Raw genomic sequence first — 8945 nt, forward strand, 5'->3', positions numbered from 1 at the left:
ACAGAGCTTCCTACCAGACTCTACATAGAATAAAGATGATGACAAACTGCATTACTGACTAGTGGGCAAAGGATGGACTATTCAGTGAATACAGGCTTCCCTGGTGGCTCAGTGGTAAATAATCTGCCTGCTGATGCAGGAGACAGGTTCGATCTCTTGGTTGGGAAGATCCTCTGGAGAAGGAAATGGCAACCCACTCCAGTATTCTTGCCTGGAGAATCCTATGCACAGAGAAGCCTGGAGAGCTACAGTCCATGAGGTTGCAGAGTCATACATGACTGAGCATGTGTTACACGTTCAGTGAATAGTTTTAGGAAGGCCTGGCTGTCAAGGGGTGGGGGAGATTAAATTAGAGCCTCAATTTATACCATTCAATCATTTAAAGGTAGATTAAAGACATAAATATGGAAATAGAAATGAAAGTGAGGTCTATGAGCAGCAACACCAGCATCACGTGTGAACTAAATCTGCATTTAAAAATATGCATATGAACGTTAGGGAAGCACTGGAAAAGATTATCTTTGTGGAAATAGTTCTTAACTCAAATTGCACAGGTCATAAAAGAAAATATAAACTTGACATATGGGAGTTGAATTACTGACTAGAAAGATGGTGGCTTCCTGGAGGGTTGGTGGTTCATGCTGAAGGTAGCCCTCCCTGCAAATGTGTCGGCTGGAAGGTACTTGCTGAGCACCCCAGCATCCTACACCTCCTGCACAAATGGCTTGGCTTTAACTAGCCAAAACAGGAAACGAAGTGATGGGTAAAGGGAACCATAGACATGGCAGAGCCCAGAAATCTCACTGAGAAGGAGGAAACAGCTCAGCAGGCATTCCAATCTGGAAGGGAATGAGAATCGGGCACTGGGACTCGGGCCAGTGTGGGCAGCCATAGTGTGCGTGCAGGAGAGGTGGTTGGGGCTCATGACTGCCCCGCTATCCCATCTCCACCCCCTGCCATCCCACAGGATGTCTGCCCACAAAGCCCAGGTATGTATACTGAGGGGCAACTGTCTGGACCTGTCTGTGGAAATGCTGTCAATGTTAAAGGGCTTTAACAGCTCCGAACCAACACCCTTTGTGCCTCTCAAGATGATAGAGATGTTCATATGGACAAAACACAGGATGAGTTCAAAGAGGTATGAGTTAGTGCTGGTGGCTCTGACTTGACTGTCAAGCCCAGGCTCCTCCACAGGGCTTGTTCAGCTGCTTCGTACCAACTGGAGATGCACCTGCAACCTGGAGCACCCCCTTCCATCTCAATGGCAAGAGACCTAACTGCGGGTCATGGAGAATGGCCAGATCATTACACATCTGTATTTTCTACTTTCTCCTTCTCCACCTCACCCACTCTGTGAGGCCTGATCTTCCCCAACAGAGTGTGCAAAGACAGTGGTTCCAGCACTCACATTTCTCCTTTGATGTCACATAAAATGTCCACAGTGGAGCCGATTGAGATTGCAGAGGTGAGCTGGCCACACAGATGCCATGGGTGGAAGGTCACTCTGGAGCAGCACTGGCTGAAGCCCTCGGTTTGCACACACCTGGGAGCCAAACTACAGGAGTGACCATGCTGGAGGAGGGCCATCCTCTGAGACCAAGGCCACTATGCAGGCATATTTCCCCATCATTTCCTTCCTGATAGCGGTGGTGGAGGAAGCCACCACCAGGGTTCTTGGGGCAAATACCTCAACCTCTGAGCTTGGTTTCTTCTCCTGTGAAGAGAAGTTTGCCCTAGGGTACTGGTTCTCAAACTGGGCACTGTGGAACCCGTGGAGGTTCCAGAAGTTCCTGGAGGACTTTGGTAGGAAGCACAGAAACCCTGAGCGGAGCCCCAGGAACTCTGAGCACTCGTCCCCCATGACTTCCAGCTGACGCCTTCCTCTCCATTTGTCAATTTTATTCTTATATGACTTATTACCATGTGATTTTACCACTGAAATAAAAATTTGAGAATCACTTAAAAATATTTCAATCTATCAAAAGAAGATGTGAGATGACAAAGCAGAATTTTTTTCAGTAGGAATAACCAACAAGTTAGTATTCAGCATGTAAAAAGAACATCCCTAAATAAATATTCCAATAGAATACAAAAGATGAGTTACCGAGAAAAGACATCCTGAATGAGCAATATACAATAAAAAAAAAATACAGTCAATGTGCAAAATTGTGCAATTTTACAGTCAATTGTGCAGAAGTACTAAGTTTTATTAAGGTTGTGGTCAACAAAGTCTTAAATAACTCTGATTGGAGTGTAGTCAGTACAATGACTTGGCAGGTAGTTTGGTGAAAAGCTTGTAAGATGTGCATGTCCTAAGAAGTAGCAATGCCACACCACAGCATATACCTTAGATAAATTCCCTCGTAAGTATTGACAGAATTTATAAGGATATTCATAGTATTTATAGTAGCATTTCATCAAATTGCCAATGAAAATAGTCACCACTGGTGACATCTGAGGCTGAAGAGGTAGAATCTTTTATATTATCCTAAGGAGCTTTACCTTGTGAAACAATGGGAAGCCATGAGGACTAGAATATTGTTTTAGGAAGATGGCCCTGGTGGTGTTGGAGGGGGAACAAGAAGAGGACAAAGCTGGAGGCTGGGGTACTAGTTAGAGAATGCTTACAGGGTCCAGGAGAGAAATGAGGCTGAAGGTAAAGAGCATTGGAGATGAAGGGACAGAAAAGAGAAATACTGACTGGATAAGGAAGAAAGGGTGTTTCTGCCTTGGATGAGTGATAATCACCCAAGAGCACTGACAGCAGTCCCATGGAGTCACTTCAAAGAGCCCTATCTCCAAATGGGTCCAACAGGATAAATAACATCCAACAGATAATTTCAGATAAATATTTGGATTTGTTGGCTGGGCTCCTTTATACTGGTTGATATCGATTTAGTATAATGTCCACCTCAAAAAATGATTTAGTTGCTTCATAATAGCAATCAGTTTTCTGGCAGTAGTGTTACAAAGTTCTCCTAAAAGACTCAACTACAGCCCTTATTCTTAGGACTGCTTAAAGATGGTCTCTGCTATGTCCTCGGACTGGCCCTGTTTCCTCTGTTCTCCCAGTGACATCAAAAGGCAACCTTTGTGCACGGATTCATCAACTGGGGCCTATCTTCAAGTCAAAAACAGATGACATTGTTCATTTTGATTTTGGAATTAAAGACCATAGAATTGGTTGGGATTTTTGTTGTTGTTTTTTGTCTTTTCATTTTGTTTGTTTTCTCTGAAAAGTGAAGAAGTATAATTATTAATGTGGAATAATCTACTTAATGGTGATGGGGATCGTAGACACATTAGCTGCCTGCTTTCATGCTTAGCTTTCTTTGGGGGATTTACCCAAATTTCCTGGTGGGTGACAATCCTTTCCCTTTCTGAGCCATGTTGCTGTTGTTTACTCACAAAGTCATGTTTGACTCTTGCGACCCTATGGACTGTAACTCGCCAGGATCCTCTATCCACGGGGTCTTCGAAGCAAGAATACTGGCATGGGTTGCCATTGCCTTCTCCAGGGGATATTCCTGACCTGCATCTCTTGTGTCTCCTGCATTAACAAGGTATTCTTTACCACAGAACCACCAGGGAAGCCCTAAGACAACTATAAGCCTCAAGCAAAATGACTTCAGGTATAAGCCCACTTGCCTTATAACTCATTCTACTGATTCCCAGGTGCTGATTGACAGATGAGCAGCCCACCCAACTGTAGGCAAAGAGCTCGGTCTTCTGGGGAAGACGAGTTTCCTTCCCTTGCCTCCATAACTACCAGAAAAGACCCTTAACTCTGTACAGTGTGATGTGAGGGTATAGCTCTGGAGTTGATATACTTGCTTGTGCCTCAGTGAAAAGCTGCCATGTGGAACCCACAGAGGAAGGTATGTGGTCACAGCATTTAAGATGCTGAAGGAAGCTACTTGCAAAGACAGGTCTCCTTGTGGATTTTCACTGCCATGAAACAGTACACTGCTATTATTAAGAGACCTTATGGGTATAATGATGTACCCAGAAAATTATGTGTAACTTTTGGGAAAAATCAACCTTATTTCTTTAACTATTTTCTCATGACAAGAACTATTTGATACATATGATTTCTTAACCCTAATACTTAGACACATGTAAAAGATATAAGTATACAACTCAAGCAAATTAGCTTCAACATAGAAGGTATCAATTGTTCTTAACTTTTCAGGTCCAAACCATCATTTAACAACAATAACAGAAAATTAAAATGGCTTCTAAAATCTGAAGTTTATGTAGAAAAATTTACAGTGAGCCTTTAATGTTTAAGATTAGGATGTAAAGAATTATTACAAATACGTTGTTGTTTAGTCACTAAATCATGTCTCTTTTGCAGCCCTATGAACTGTAACCCGCCTGGCTCCTCTGTCCATGGGATTTCCCAGGCAAGAATACTGGAGTGGGTTGCCATTTTCTTCTCCAGGGGAATCTTCCCGATCCAGGGATTGAATCTGTGTCTCCTCGATTTCAGGCAGATTCTTTACCACTGAGTCACTGGGGAAACCCTGTGACAACTATACTTTCCCATTTTATCAGGAAAGTGAATCAGGAGGAGTAGGAAAATACACAGGAAAGCACTTTGCTCAAACACACAAAAAATTACATTTTAAAAAGAGCTGGTCATAAGAATGTTCAGATAAGTTGCTACCTCTTCCCCTCTTAGTCCAGTTTTAGTTGGTTTTAAGTTGTAAAAGCTAAAGTTAAAGGAGACATGTGTTTTTAAATTGTTTTCAGTGTATCTTCAAAGTTATAAAGTAGTCAGTGTTAAAATATATCTGGTAGTTTAACAATAACATTTTGCTTCCAGGATAATGTTCTCACACTTTATAGCTTTAAGAATGTACTGTACTCATGGGAAAATGAAGGCTGTTATGAGAAACTGAAGGGAAAAGTTCAAAAGGTAGTCCATGACTTTTTGCCTTTTTTTTTTTTTTTTTTAGGTTTAGAGAAAGGATAAGACTGTTTGGATTATGTTGTTCTCTGACTTAGTAAAAAAATGCTAATGAATATATGTTAACCTTCAGGTTATCAACATTCTTGCTCAAGATAGATTTATAGTAAAAATAGACTACTGAACTGTCTTGTTAAATTTTAAAAGATGAGTTTGGATGAGTTACAAATAACATCCTCTACCCTAAGGTCAAAAAGAATATGCAAACTCAAATTTTTTAGATAAGAATATTTATTATAGTTTCAACTTTCATGCTTCTTATTAAAATGACTATGTAAGAAATACAATCTTTTATGGTTTTATTTTACTATATAGCACTCTCTGTTTTTAACATTTTCAAAGTACCACATGTTCATTTTATTCTGATTTTGAAAATTTTTAGAAGTACAAAAAGCACCTTAAACTTTGTTAATATTTTGGTGTTATCTTTTTTTATAGCTCTATGTGCACATTCATGTGACTTGTGTGACTTGTGCACATTCATGTGACTTCATTTTTTATTAAAAATGGAGATTATATTTCAGATATAATTTTAATTTTTTCATGGGACTAGTGATCATTTTCCATGTCATTATGTTTCTGAATGCAAAATATGGATTTTTCACACTATTCTGTCCTAGAAGTTTAACAATCATTTGGCCTTCTTCAATGTGCTGGGCATGATCCCATAATCTTTTAAATAATTTCTCTATTGCGCATTTTACTGGTTTATAAAGTTCCTAAATAGAAAAAGTGCCAATAATAAGTCTTCCTACATGTAAATTTTTGATGGTATATATTATTTCCTTGGGATAAGTTTTTAAGATATGCAATGGTTAAGGTAATTGGTGTCTATTTATGACTTTATGTCTACAAAAGTTATATCTTCTACAGGAGTTTTTAAGTATACACTTGCCATAATTGAATATATTCACTTTGTAGACCTCTACTAATTAGTATCAATACCTATATTATTATACTATTATATTATGATGTCATTGTATTTACTATTTTTTTTATTAGATTAAGACAATTGCTGAGGCTTCTTATCCCTACAGCTCTTCACCCAAGCCCCACTCCCCAGAGGAAAAAATCTTGACTATTTTAAGTCTTTCTCTGGTGTTTTAACTGTATTTGTAAATAATCTGGTTAGTTTTTGCTCATTTGGTCTACTTTTGACCTTATCTCTAGACCACCTATTATGGAATAGGAAGAACTAGCACTCTGAGTGCTATGTATCCATCCTGCTAATCTGTTTATACACTATTTTAATCTCTTGTGTTGTGTTTTCTGTTTCCTAGAACCTTCCCACTTGGAGTGTCCCATCCTCTTGTTCCCACCCTGGCCGGCTGCGTTCTAGGCCTCCTCCATCCAACTCGTCCTGGACTCTCCCGGGTCCCTCTCCCGGGTTGCCTCTTCATTTCTGGGACCCCATGTCTCCCTTCCCTTGCTGCACTCGGATGTTTTAGGGGAGCTCCTCCGCTAAACCCAGAGCCCCTTCTTCAGCAGCAAGTCTCTCAGTAGGTGGACCTTCACCCTCCGCTTTTCCTTCCTGCAGCATCACCCTTGTCCATCTGATTTCCATTTTCCACCAGCTCATGAAAACCCCTGCTGATGGCCCCTCACCCATATTCCTCATGTGGGTTTATAACTTACCTATACCTCTGTCGTGGTAAATGGAATGGAGGGCCCACGGGCAGGGAAATACATGCTTTCTTCGAATAGAAAACGTGCTTCATTCACTCAAATATTTTCATTGACTTTACCACACAAAAATACAAAATTAGGGCAAGATTACTAGAAAAATATTCAGATATGACAAAGCACCCATCCTTACTTTCCTCCCATCCTCAATTAAGTCCACACAAATGTAAAGGACTGTGTAACCAGAGTAGTGAAAGGGACAAACATGGGCTGAAGAGGTAGGAATTAAAATGTAGTTCAACAGTGAAAACTAGGAAAAAGCTGGTCAGGGCAAATGGGATAGTTCTGTAGGGTTGGTAAGGATTCCCAGGTGGCTCAGTGGTAAAGAACCCGCCTGCCAATGCAGGAGACGGAGGTTCAACCCCTGGGTTGAGAAGATCCCCTGGAGGAGGAAATGGCAACCCACTCCAGTATTGTTGCCTGGGAAATCCCATGGACAGAGGAGCCTGGTGGCTACAGTCCGTGGAGTCACAAAGAGTCGGACAAGACTGAGCCACTGAGCACACATGTAGGGTTGGTAGTGTTCACAGAAGCTAGGGCAACAGGGAGAAAACAGATTGAGTCCTTGTATCTAAGATTGCTCCTCCTGGGTTGATAATATAGTCTAAGCTGCACCATGGCACTCATTTCAGTGGAGTAGGAGAAAGCAGTGGCAAAGGAAAGAAGGGGAATATAATGGGGATACCATTTACTTAGCCTGAGAGCCCACAGCATTGGCAGCGCTAGATCCATTCTATTAATTGCATCACTCACATCTTGTAAACACATTTCCTTAGACCACATGTAATAGGCCTTGGCTCCATTCAGCCCATTTATTGACTCCTCAAATGCCTAAAGTATAATTTTTTTTCACATCATTCTCATCAAATAAAATTCACTTTCATTTTTATGACTATATTTAAAACAGAGAATATCTCCCCAAGTGGTCTTGGGTCTCAAAGTGGCAGAGATTTTATGTGCTGCACGTTTGAACTGCCAAAGATCTCCGGCGATGTATGCATTAACCACAACCACTTAGAGTTCTGGTTCAGATGTTTGCTCAAAGCATAGGGCTACCACCAGAAAGGGTCTCAGCCTAAAAAGAAAATTACTCCAGTTATGCAGATCCATAAATTCTGGCTCAAGCAATGTATTTTGGGGTTAATAAACACAATTTTGTTCCTAATTGGGGAGAAATAATACTTACGCTTGAACCTGTCGCCTTCCTGGAATTGAAGTCTATCCCACATGGAGACATTCCTCTGTAATGAACACTTTTGCTAGTAAAACCAGTCCACAAGGATATCCAGCCAACACTTCTTGCAGAGGGCAGAGTTCTCTGGAATTTACTGAAAATGGAAAATTGATTACATTGGACACAGAGGACATTTATATTTATACAAACACTTTAGACAAGGCTTTTAAAAGCCAGAAATCACTTTTAGCAAGATTTCAGAAAAATGTGGTAGTCATTTTTATTTTTAGTAGGTGTTAGAAGGGTTATTATATTGATATTGATAGAAATTAGGTGATTAATTGAAGAATTTGACTTGAAAGGATGAATTGCTCCAACATTGGTTTGTAATTTTTCTTTACTATATGCAGTTCAATTTTGTGGTTTGGCAAATGACCAACAGCCATTCATCTAGTACACATACCTTTCTACAGCTGGATTTTCAAATATGATTATAAAGTTCATATGACAGAAGTGTCCTGAAAATAAATATGTCAGTAGGCTTTGCTTTATTGTATGCATTTATTCTGGATTTAACATAACTTGATACAAACACAGACGACGTTCTAAGACATTTTGCCAGACCTGTTCAAGTACAGCATCGTTTGAGATGGTGGAAGGTGATTTAGAAACACCTGGGTTGAGTATTTCTATCCATGCCTTAAATCCTAAAAGCCTTGCAGTTTTTATAGTCCTTTCGGGGAAAGACAGGAACTACATTAACACTTGTTAGTATAACAGTTAATGCACTTCTGAGAAAGACTTTGTAAAAATTTTGAAAATTATGCAAAAAAAATTAAAGGGAAGATTTAAAAAGAATTAGTGTTTAATCAGCCTCTATAGTGGCTTCCCTGGTGGCTCAGTCAGTAAAGAATACACCTGCAATGCAGGAGACCAGGGTTATATCCCTGAGTTAGGAAGACCCCCTGGAGAAGGAAATGGCAAACCATTCGAATATCCTTCCCAGGGAAATCCCATGGATAGAGGAGCCTAGTGGGCTGCAGTGCCTAGGGTCACAAAGAGTCAGACATGACTGGAGCTCCTTAGCGTGCATGCATAAGCTGATAGACTAATAGG

This window comes from Dama dama, chromosome 29 (assembly GCF_033118175.1).
Source record: "Dama dama isolate Ldn47 chromosome 29, ASM3311817v1, whole genome shotgun sequence".
Lineage (NCBI taxonomy): Eukaryota > Metazoa > Chordata > Mammalia > Artiodactyla > Cervidae > Dama > Dama dama.